At 39.9% G+C, this 12,269-nt stretch overlaps 1 pseudogene across 1 annotated transcript; it reads right to left on the bottom strand.

The window, feature by feature from the left end:
* Positions 1 to 7,876: 7,876 nt before the first annotated feature.
* On the bottom strand, positions 7,877 to 8,979 carry LOC307054881 (kelch-like protein 7; annotated as a pseudogene). The gene is made up of 2 exons: positions 8,861 to 8,979; positions 7,877 to 8,760 (listed from the first exon to the last, which is right to left on the bottom strand). The product of its transcript is annotated as a kelch-like protein 7 (transcript).
* Positions 8,980 to 12,269: the final 3,290 nt, after the last annotated feature.

Genomic DNA, 12,269 nt, shown 5'->3' with positions numbered 1-12,269 from the left:
TATTAATTACATGTATTATTTCTCCTTCATGTGGAGAGTCAGAAGCAGCAACACTGGTGCATCAATATGCTGACACTGGTACCCTGGAAAGACCTTCACTGTCTCAGAGGCACTTAGCAAGACTTGAGAATGCAAATCCTGTAAGTTTTCCCACGGCAGTCACCATGCTGTGTTCCGTAGTTTTCAGATGAGGATCCCCTGGTGGGCTTAACACCACGAAAATGGCTGGCCCCATCTAGAGTTTCTGATTTAGTAGTTGTCAGTGGTTCCCAGGTGATCACCATGCTGCCCAGTTGGTTCGCACATAAACGATGCCTGCTGACCACTCAGCAGCTGTGCAAGCCAGTGATCCCCAACTGAAAACCAAACCCCTGGACATGTTCCAGCCACAGTGCACAACAGACTGCAATGGCTCCACCTGCCAGCATCTGGGAACATCAAGGTGGTTAACCTTGATAAGGCTGGCAAGACAAAATTCTGGCAAATTCCAGTCACGAGTCTTTGAGGAGCTCAGTAGAACTCTTGGAGACCTTCACAATGTGAAATCCTTCTGCAACAGAGTTTCCAATGTTGGCTGCACATTGGAAATCTTGAGAATTTCCTAATCAAAGAAGCCAGAAATTTAAACCAAGAACCCCCACAAATAAATAATAGCTAAAACAATGGGCCGAATACTTTTCTAAGTACTTTAAATATTCTTTCACTTTTACAAGCTCCCTAATCACATGTGCACTGCCATTGCCTTTTGTATGTGGGGAAACTGAGGCACAGAGAGCTTAAGTAATGGTTCACAGTCACAGGCTAGTTTCTCTCTCTCTCTCCCACTGAGGCTTTTCCACACAGAATGGTCTCTTTGTACCTGAATCCTGGTCAGTCTCAGTATTTATGTGCTTCAGTTCTGGGAAATTTTGCTGTGTTATTTCATTCTCTCTTCTTATTTTCCCTTCCTTCCTTCCTTTCTTTCTCTCTCTCCTTTCTTCCTTCCTTCTTTCTTTCCTTCCTTCCTTCCTCCCTGAAGTCCTTTATGTTTTCATAAAGCAGAAGCTAACACAACATTGTAAAGCAATTATACTCCAATAAAGATTTTTTTAAAAAAGAATCAGAATCAGGGAATTCCCTGATGGTCCAGTGGTTAGGAGTCTGCGTTCTTGGCTTCGGCACCTCTGGTCCACCAGGCTGTTGATGACTGACCTACAGCATTAGGAGTTAGCAACACCAGGTACCTGGGGACTTGCGTGCAAAGGAGAGGGGCTGACATAAGCAGGCATACTTGAAAGTCTTTTTAAAAGTAGTTGGATCCCAGGTCTTTTCCCCACACCACACATCCAGGCTGTAGCTTCCTGCCCACCCTGTCAAAGATAAGCTGTTTTTGCTTTGGAGAAGGTGGAATGGAGGTGTCTGTCCTAAGACACCAGGTGCAGACAAGAGTGAGCACAGCAGGGGAAAGACTGAGCTGGGAAATGTACCCACAGTGAGGCCACTGCAAAGGCCTCCTGTTCTTCCCTTTTGATAATTAAAACCCAACAGAAATTTAAAAATCCATTTCATACAGGGGTTGGAGAATAAAATTGCAGACGTCTAGAAAGCCAAACAAAATTACAAAATGATGGAAAGTAGAAAAGATAAGAAATTAGACCTCCAAAGCAGAAGATTCACTAGCCAAATTATAGGAGTTGCAGGAAGGAAAAAGAGAGATACAGATAGAGGGGAGAATGGAGGGGGGAGGGGAGGAGGAGGAAGGAAGGAAGGAAAGAAAGAAGGAAGGAAGAAAGGAGAGCGAGAAAGAAAGGAAGGAAGGAAGGGAAAATAAGAAGAGAGAATGAAAGAACACAGCAAAATTTCCCAGAACTGAAGCACATAAATACTGAGATGGACCAGGATTCAGGTACAAAGAGACCATTCTGTGTGGAAAAGCCTCAGTGGGAGAGAGAGAGAGAAAAACAGGTCACATATAAAGAATCCGGTTGGGGGGGGAGGGGGAAGTGTAAGCTGGGATGAAGTGAGAGAGAGGCATGGACATATATACACTACCAAACGTAAAATAGATAGCTAGTGGGAAGCAGCCGCATAGCACAGGGAGGTCAGCTCAGTGCTTCGTGTCCACCTAGAGGGGTGGGATAGGGAGGGTGGTAGGGAGACACAAGGAGGAGGGGATATGGGGATTATATGTATACGTACAGCTGATTCACTTTGTTATAAAGCAGAAACTAACACACCATGGTAAAGCAATTATACTCCAATAAAGATGTTGTTTAAAAAAAAATGAATCAGGATCAGGGAATTCCCTGACGGTCCAGTGGTTAGGAGTCTGCGCTCTCACCGCCGAGGGCCCGGGTTCAATACATGGTCGGGGAAGAAAGATCCCACAACCTGCATAGCACGGCCAAAAAAAAGAGAAGGAATCAGTATCCGTGGACTTCCCTGGTGGCACAGGGGTTAAGACTCCACATTCCCAATGCAGGAGGCCGGGCCCAGGTTCGCTCCCTGGTCAGGGAACTAGATCCCACATGCATGCCACAACTAAGAGTTCGCACACCACAACTAAGGAGCCCATGTTCTGCAACTAAGGAGACTGCGAGCCACAACTAAGAAGTCCACCTGCCAGGAGAGCACGGTACAGGAATGTAAAACCGGACACAGAGAGAGGCAGTTCAGACTGCTGATGGGGGCTTGGGGGAACTACTCATGATAAGTACAAAGAATACGAAACAAATTAGAAAGGCAACTTTTCATCTCCAAGGAATGTAAGGAGTTGGGGCAGAAAAGGAAGACTAACTGCAGCGTACTACATGGGTCAGTGCTCAGTAACATTTGCATAATCAAAATAATGTAAACACTGAATGTTCATCTAACCAAAATACACTATAATTGTATTGGGAGAACTGGGGTTTGGAAAGTGCATATGTGGTGTGAATGTATTATAAATTTCAAAGAACCAGTTGATTCTAAGGAATAATTGAAACTCATTGTTGCTGTGAGCAATAGAAAAAGAATAGATGGGGGCTGCCATTTCTCCAAACAGGCCTTGTACAACTGGTGGACCCCTCCGATGACGTGCACACATAACTTCAGCCCAGAGGTTTGTAGATCAAGTACTGCAATCAGAAACCCCAACCAGGAAAATCATTGTATTCTCCCTTAAGCCTCTGATTTTGACAGCTCTGTATCTTCATGGTCTTACCAGAAGTAACTGGCTGTACATGTATTTCCAGATATCTAAGTGAATTGACATGTTGGGTGAAATTTCTTATGATTGTTGGTCGGTCTGTGTAGTGAAAGATGCCTGGTTTTATAGAAATTCATACTGAGTGGTTCTGCCAGTCATTTGACCTGCGCTTTGGCTGATCTTTGGGTCACTCCTGCTGGCAGCCTCAAAGGCCCATCTATCCTCAGGGCAGGGTGTTACCATTTGCTAAGAGGGCATGCAGCTCATTCATAAAAATTTAATCTAGCAGGAATGCAAAGTGGTGCCAACACTTTGGAAGATAGTTTGGCAATTTCTTAAAAGGTTAAACATAGACTTATGCACCCGGCAATTCTACTCCTTAGAATCTACCCAAGAGGAAGGAAAATGTATGTCCACAAAAGACCTGTGCACAGAAGTTCATAACATCATTACTCATAGTTGCCCAATAGTGGAAACAACCCAGATGTCCATCAACTGGTGAATGAAACACTACTTTGCAGTAAAAAGGAACAAACTATGGATACACACTACAACATAGGTGAACCCAAAACTGCTATGCTGAGAGAAAGAAGCCAGACACGGCAGACCACCAGAATGATTCTATTTATACGAAATGTTCAGAAAAGGCAAACATATTGAGACAGGAAGCAGATCAGCGGATGCCTGCAGCGGGGGGCGGGGGGGCAATAGGGGGTGAGCAGTGATTGGGGACTGACTACAAATGGGCCCAAGGAAGGTGTTTAGGGTGATAGGAACATTTCAGGACTACATTGTGGTGATGCAGTACAATCCTGTAAATTTACTAAAAATTACTGAATTGTAAAGATTATTTACTAAAACATTAATTTTTAAAAGGGGGAATTTTATGGTATGCAAACAATCTGTCTTAAGAAAAATATTTTGAAATACTTCTTTATAAAGAGTGGAAACTAAGACATGATTTTGTGTAAAAGCATTCCCATTCTGATTCTCCCAGTGATATTACAGGTTAGACCTTCCTTTAAGTCCTTTATTCTTCATACAAGATATTACGTGAAGTCAGCTGCACTACACCTCACCAACAGCAAAGCTGTCTGAGGTGGGATGGGGTGAGATGGAGAGAGAGATATCTAGAAATATAAAGGATCTGCAATGGTAGCAAAAGAGAGAGAATATTTTCCAGCTTTTAAAATGAGGCATACTATAATTTGAGTTTTCTCTGAGGAGTTGTGCCCCCATGACACTGCATTTTGAAGTAGGAGATCTTCCCTTAGGGCACTTCTCAACATTGAATGTTAGTCGAGGGTGGTGATACTGGGTCCCATCTAGACAGAGTGTTGATGTAAATCTGGAATGATACAAATGTGTGAAGTGGAAAGATATAATCCTATCAGCAGTTAATGAAAACTGGTGTCCAATATTAATCTATGATGATCTACTATAAAAAGTCATTTTTTAGAATTCGTTTTAAAAGTTGAGTTCTTTTTGTGGGAACTTTTCAAAATTGCACGCTTTACTGCTTCCATTTGGCTTTGCTTGCAAGTTTTACCAAACCATCAAAGCATACTGGGTTTAAAGAGTTAGCGTGGGGCTTCCCTGGTGGCGCAGTGGTTGAGAGTCCGCCTGCCGATGCAGGAGACATGGGTTCGTGCCCTGGTCCGGGAAGATCCCACATGCCGCAGAGTGGCTGAGCCTGTGAGCCATCGCTGCTGAGCCTGCGCGTCCGGAGCCTGTGCTCCTCAACGGGAGAGGCCACAACAGTGAGAGGCCCGCGTACCGCAAAAAAAAAAAAAAAAAAAAAAAAAAGTTAGCATGGATATAGGGGGAAGCATGTATTTAGGGGGAGTATGACTACCTCTAGCTTGGCCTAAGACCTCCCTTTCAAGGATAGAGAATAATGGAGGACTGACTGATAATAATCTGTAATGTTATATAATCTATAATACTATAAATTAATACCAATATATGAATAATACATAATGATTCATACTACTATACGTGAACATTTCCCTACCCTGAGTCTACAGGCTGCCATCTAATACTGTTAGTTGTGATTATAGGTTAGCTTTGTCCTGTATTTCCCTTTCTGAATCAGACACTTACTTAGAGGTGTGGGCAAGAGGAAACAGCTTTTCAAATTCAGATTTTCCAAATGAGAGTTTAGAGTAACCATTACTTGATGCTAAGCATTCACATCTCCTATGACAGTAATATTAACTGACTGGAGCATAGAACGTATCAAATTCAAAACACTGTAAAGTTTGAGTTAGATATCTGAGTGATATTTATACCTTAACAAAAGGAGTTTGTGTATTTAGACATATCAGACCAGTTCTATCAGAGAGCCAGGTCAAGAACAAGAAAAATAATTGATATTTTTAGTTCCAGGAGACTAGGGAATTTTGCCTCTGTTACTAGTAGATCTGCATGATTGGTGCAGTATTGTCAGGATGGACTAGATTATACTGTGGTAACAAAAGATCCAACATCTCGTGGCACATTATTACTTCATCTACACAACAACCCTGGGTCAGCTGCACTCTGATCTCTGTTGCCTTCTCTCAGGGACTCAGTTAGCAGAGCAGCCTCTTATGTCCATGATCCTGTGCAGAGAGAACAGTGCTGGCAATGCTCACACCTTCAAGCTTCTCTCAGGAAGTGACACCTATAACTCTGCTCACATTTCACTGGCCAGAGTAAGTCATGTGACCATGCCTGAGTCGTGTATGGTGATGCTGTTCCATCTTCCTGAGAAGAGTGGAGCAGTGATTAGTGAATGGCTGGTAATGCAGTGTTACACAGCCACACTTGTCTCTACTGAGAAGTCTGTGAGGTCCCCAAGGGCAAAGGCTGCCCTAAGAATCCCTGCACCTTCAGCATCTCAATTCTGCCTGGCACAAGTTCTTGCTCAATCACATCTCAGGAAACACCAACCCAGTGAATGGTTGATAAATGGATGGATGAAGTATAAATGAATACTAAAGTCACATAATCTAGGGCTTGACTAGAGAAACAACACAATGATGCCTGTTTTCACCATTTTTATTCAGTATAGTACTAAAAGTCCTAGCCAAAGCAGTTGGGCAATTGGGCAAGAAAAAGAAATGGAATTGATTATAATTGGAAAGGAAGCAGAAAAATTATCTGTGTTCACAGATGACATGATCTTATAATGTAGGAAACTCTAAAGATTACACACACACTCACAAAGAAAAATTGACCTCCTTCAAAGAGACAACTGAGGTTTTTTTGCAACTTTTTCAGCAAAGTTTCAGGATACAAAATCAACAGACAAAAATCATTTGTGTTTTTATACAGTAGCAATAAGCAACCTGAAAAGGAAGTTAAGAAAACAATTCCATTTACGATAGCATCAAAAAGAAGAAAATACTTCAGAATAAACTTAACCAAGGAGGTGAAAAACTTATACATTGAAAACTATAAAATGTTACCAAAAGAAATTTTTAAATAAATGAAAAGACATCTGTGCACTTGGATTGGAAGACTTAATATAGTTAATATGTTAATACTTCCCAAAGCAATCTGCAGATTTAATGCAATCCTTGTCAAAATTGCAGTGGTGTGTTTTGCAAAAATAGAAAAATCCATCCAAAAATTCAGATGGAATATCAAGGGACCTGATAGCCAGCACAGTCTTTTTTTTTTTTTCAATTAAGTCAACTTTTATTTTGGCATCAATATTATAAAATATTCCCATGCTACAGTTTGAGAACACCAATCCTAAGAGAATAGAACACTGGATTCAGATAAATAACTCTTTTAGTAATCATTAAGCACTTGAAAACTTTAAAAACAGGTACAGGTGGGGAAGGGAAGATTCAGCAGGCTTCATGAAAGGACCATGACAAGAACAATATCATTTCAGTTCAGTATAGCAACGCAAGATTTCTTTATCTACTACTTTATCAACTTGTTTACTAGAAAAAATGTTAAGATTTTCTTTCTTATTATTTTTCAGTCAGCAATTAATACAAATATTTGCCGCCTCTCACAAATGCTATCCCAGGAATATCTAAAGGTAAGAGTTTATAGGAATATTGGCTTAATTCTAGATAATTCAATTAAGTAGTACTGCTTAAATTGTTCTCTTTGAAGGAGATCAATTCAGTGAAAATAATCATTTGGGGCTAGTATAGGACACACATCAATGGGTTCCATTTAATGATAGTTAAAACCATTTTAACATCTCTGAAAATATTAAGTTCAAGAATTTTAAAACAATTCTTATACGGTACTTATTATTAAGCAGTCTACTTGAATTGAATAATGAAATAATGTTAGCCTTGGGAGATTCAAGGTAAATAAGAATAACTTATAATGAAATCAGCCTCCCCAAATGTTTTAATATTAGAAATAATAAAGACAACCCATTTATATAAAAATATTACATTTAAATAATAGTAAATGGTGAAATTTTTCAAGATGAAGTTTTTAGAAGAAAGGAGAGGCTGGTACTTCTAATAGAAATATTTAATAAATATTGTAATGGGATTCTAATGGTATTATCATTAGGGAATAAATAATAATGGATGGAATGAGGATGTTTTCATTTGTAATTATATCCTCAGTTATTTAAATTTTTCCACTGGAAGTCTAAAAACTTGTGATTGAGTATACAGAAGAGCATTAAGTATGTGCCATTTATAAGAGCAAAGTAAGACATCAAATAAGAATTCTGAAGTTACAGTCTCATTTCCAGGGTCCTGCAGAATACTGATCTTGTTTTTTCAACTTTGGGTTAAAATATCTACAAGACTGTGGTTGGGAGCCTCCAAATGCAGTAGTTATGTTTCTTTCTTCTGGGACTTGTGCCTTCTACCAGTTCTTCTCAATCCTCTGGAGACAGGAGATGATACCTCATTCCACTTATTACCATCTTAAAGCATTCAGGATTGTCTTGAATAAGTGGTTCAGCTTGTACTGTTTTACTTAAGAAATTCTTTGATGCAAGACAAAACCTGACTTGAGCAAGGATGTCAACCATAAATGGCTGGCAGTGAGGTTCATCATATTTCAACCACCTGACTGCAGCATCATAAACCTGACCCTCTGCTCTTACAGTCAGAGTGTCCTGGTTGAGAAGATGTGTAACTCACTTGACATCAAGTTGTAGAAACTCATCAGTTTCATAAACTTCAGTAAAATGCTGATGAATAAAGTCATCTGCAGTTGCTTTCAATTCAGGACCCTCTAGACCCTCTACTAGCACACTTATACCAAGACCATTTGAAGCATCAACTTGTTCTTTCAAAAAAATCAACACACATTTTCTTCACAGGTTCAATCTGGTACTGGTTTGCTGCATCTAACAAAGACTGAACATTGTTGCTATTCACAGAAATTCTAGTGGTATAAGCGAATTCCACAAGTTGTTCAATAATGGTCAGGTTCAGCATCTTTGAGCTCTGCTTCAAAGGACGTTGATTCAAGCATGTTAGCTGTGAATATTAAGTTTAAAAAAATGACTGGCTGCAGCAAGGACAACACGATGAGCAGGTATCTTTCTTTCCTGGACTTTAAGGATCACATCACACAATATTTTCTTTGGATTTATGTCACTTGTCAACAAGGTTCTGTAATCAGTACCTCCCAGCGTGATTTCAAATTGACCCTGGGTACAAATCTCTGGGTAGACTGTAGATTCAACTACAGTTGGTGGTGGATTTAAATCACTGTTTCCACATGTTATTCATGTTGCTCATGAAGCCTGCCAACAATTTAGCTTCTTCTCGAGCAGCAAGTTTCTTCTCAATCTTCTTCTTGCTGCTCTTCTCCACACCGTAGGCTGCCATCCTCCCTCAGCACGGTTCATGTCCAGGGCTTGCCAGGCCAGGAGAGGGGCTGCATGCTCCTGGCACACTGAGGATTCTGCTTACCAAACACCAAAGCCAGGACTGCAGCTGCAACACCCTGCTCCCGAATGCGTGGGCAGTGGTGGCCTAGCCACTGTGGTAGGACAAGGTCGGATGGGCCCCTCAGAAGCTCACAGGGAGGAAATGTTGCTGGCTGGGCTGCATCTCCCATCTCCAGCAGAACTGGAGCCCAGAGGAGGAGCTTGCACTGCCAGCACAGTCTTGAAAGAGCAGAACAAAGTTGGAGGTCACACACTTCCTGATTTCAAAATATATTACAAAGCTACAGTAATCAAAACAGTGTGGTAGGGGCTTCCCTGGTGGCGCAGTGGTTGAGAGTCCGCCTGCCGATACAGGGGACACGGGTTCATGCCCCGGTCCGGGAAGATCCCACATGCCACGGAGTGGCTGGGCCCATGAGCCATGGCCTCTGAGCCTGCGCGTCTGGAGCCTGTGCTCCACAACGGGAGAGGCCACAACAGTGAGAGGCCCACGTACCACCAAAAAAAAAAAAAAAAAACAGTGTGGTACTTGCATAAAGACAGATCAGTGAAATAGAATAGGTAGCTCAGAAATATATCCTTGAACATAAGGACAAATGAGTTTTGACAGGGGTTCCAAGACAACTCAATGGGGAAAGGACTATCTTTTCAACAAATAGTGCTGAGAAAACAAGATATGCACATATAAAAGAATGAAGTTGGACCCTTACTTTACATCATATGGAAAAATTTATCAGAGGTACTTCCCTGGTGGTGCAGTGGTTAAGAATCTTCCTGCCAATGCAGGGGACACGGGTTCGATCCCTGGTCCAGGAAGATTCCACATGCCGTGGAGCAACTAAGCCCATGTGCCATGACTACTGAAGCCCTCATGCCTAGAGCCTGTGCTCTGCAACAAGAGAAGCCACTGCAAATGAGAAGCCCACGCACCTCAACGAAGACCCAATGTAGCCTAATAATAATAATAAATAAATAAAAACCTTAAAAACTTTATTAGAACTCAAAGGCCTAAACATAAGAGCTAAGACTATAAAACTTTTAGAAGAAAACAGGGAGAAAGGTTCATGACTTTGGGTTTGGCAATGATTTCCTAGATATAACACCAAAAGCACAGGTAACAAAGAACAAGTAGATAAATTGAACTGCATCTAAATTTAAAACTTCTATGCATCAAAAGACACCATCAACAGAGTGAAAAGACAACCCACAAAATAGAAAAAACATTTGCAAATGATGTATCTGATAAGAGGTTAATATTCAGAATATACAAACTGGATAAATATACAAATATGTATGTATAAATATACAAACTCATACAACTCAACAATTTTTAAATGAACTAAAAATGGGCAAAAGACTTGAATAAACATTTCTCCAAAGAAGATATACAAATGGACAATAAGCACATAAAAAAATGCTCAGCATCACTAATTATTAAGGAAATTGTTTCCTTAAATTATTAAGGAAATGTGCAAATGCTTTGAAGTTTCATTAGGTCCCATTTGTTTATTTTTGTTTTTGTTCTCATTACTCTAGGAGGTGGATCAAAAAACATTTTGCTGTGATTTATGTCAAAGAGTGTTCTTCCTATGTTTTCCTCTTAAGAGTTTTATAGTGTCTGGTCTTACATTTAGGTCTTTAATCCATTTTGAGCTTATTTTTGTGTGTGGTGTTAGGGAGTGTTCTAATTTCATTCTTTTACATGTAGCTGTCCAGTTTTCCCAACACCTCTTAATGAAGAGACTGTCTTTCCTCCATTGTATATCTTTGAATCCTTTGGCATAGATTAGTTGATCATAGGTGTGTGGGTTTATCTTTGGACTTTCTATCCTGTTCCATTGATCTATATTTCTGTTCTTGTGCCAGTATCATATGTCTTAATTACTGTAACTTTGTAGTATAGTCTGAAGTCAGGGTGCCTGATTCCTCCAGCTCCGTTTTTTTCCCTCAAGATTGCTTTAGCTATTTGGGGTCTTTTTTTCTCCATACAAATTTTAAGATTTTTTGTTCTAGTTCTGTAGAAAATGCCACTGGTAATTTGATAGGGATTGCATTGAATCTGTAGATTGCTTTGGGTAGTATAGTCATTTTCAGTATTGATTCTTCCAATCCAAGAACATGGTATATCTCTCCATCTGTTTGTGTCATCTTTGATTTCTTTCATCAGTGTCTTATAGTTTTCTGAGTACAGGTCTTTTACCTCCTTTGGTAGGTTTATTCCTAGGTATTTTATTTTTTTGTTGCAATGGTGAATGGGACTGTTTCCTTAATTTCTCTTTCTGATCTTTTGTTGTTAGTGTATAGGAATGCAAGAGATTTCTGTGCATTAATTTTGTAGCCTGCAACTTTACCAAATTCATTGATTAGCTCTAGTAGTTTTCTGGTAGCATCTTTAGGCTTCTCTATGTAGAGTATCATGTCATAGGCAAACAATGACAGTTTTACTTCTTCTTTTCCAATTTGTATTCATTTTATTTCTTTTTCTTCTCTGATTGCCATGGCTAGGACTTCCAAAACTATGTTGAATAAGAGTGGTGAGAGTGGACATCCTTGTCTTGTTCCTCATTTTAGAGGAAATGCTTTCAGTTTTTCACCACTGAGAATGATGTTTGCTGTGGGTTTGTCGTATATGGCCTCTATTATGTTGAGCTAGGTTCCCTCTATGCCCACTTTCTGGAGAGGTTTTATCATACATCGGTGTTGAATTTTGTAAAAAGCTTTTTGTGTATCTATTGAGTTGATCATATGGTTTTCATTCTTCAATTTGTTAATATGGTGTATCACATTGGTTGATTTGCATATACTGAAGAATCCTTGCATCCCTGGGGTAAGTCCCACTTGATCATGGTGTATGATCCTTTTAATGTGTTGTTGGATTCTGTTTGCTAGTATTTTGTTGAGGATTTTTGCATCTATATTCACCAGTGATATTGGTTTTTAATCTTCTTTTTTTGTAGTATCTCTGTCTGGTTTTGGTATCAGAGTGATGGTGACCTCATAGAATGAATTTGGGAGTGTTCCTTCCTCTGCAACTTTTTGGAAGAGTTTCAGAAGGATGGCTGCTAGCTCTTCTCTAAATGTTTGATAGAATTTGCCTGTGAAGCCATCTGGTCCTGGACTTTTGTTTGTTGGAAGATTTTTAATCACAATTTCAATTTCATTACTTGTGATTGTTCTGTACATATTTTCTAATTCTTCCTGGTTCAGTCTGGAAAGTTATACCTTTCT

Source organism: Hyperoodon ampullatus (genome assembly GCF_949752795.1).
Source record: "Hyperoodon ampullatus genome assembly, chromosome: 6".
In the NCBI taxonomy this organism is placed as follows: domain Eukaryota; kingdom Metazoa; phylum Chordata; class Mammalia; order Artiodactyla; family Ziphiidae; genus Hyperoodon; species Hyperoodon ampullatus.
The sequence above is the reverse complement of the archived record's forward strand: the minus strand, read 5'-3'. Positions and strand labels throughout refer to the sequence as shown.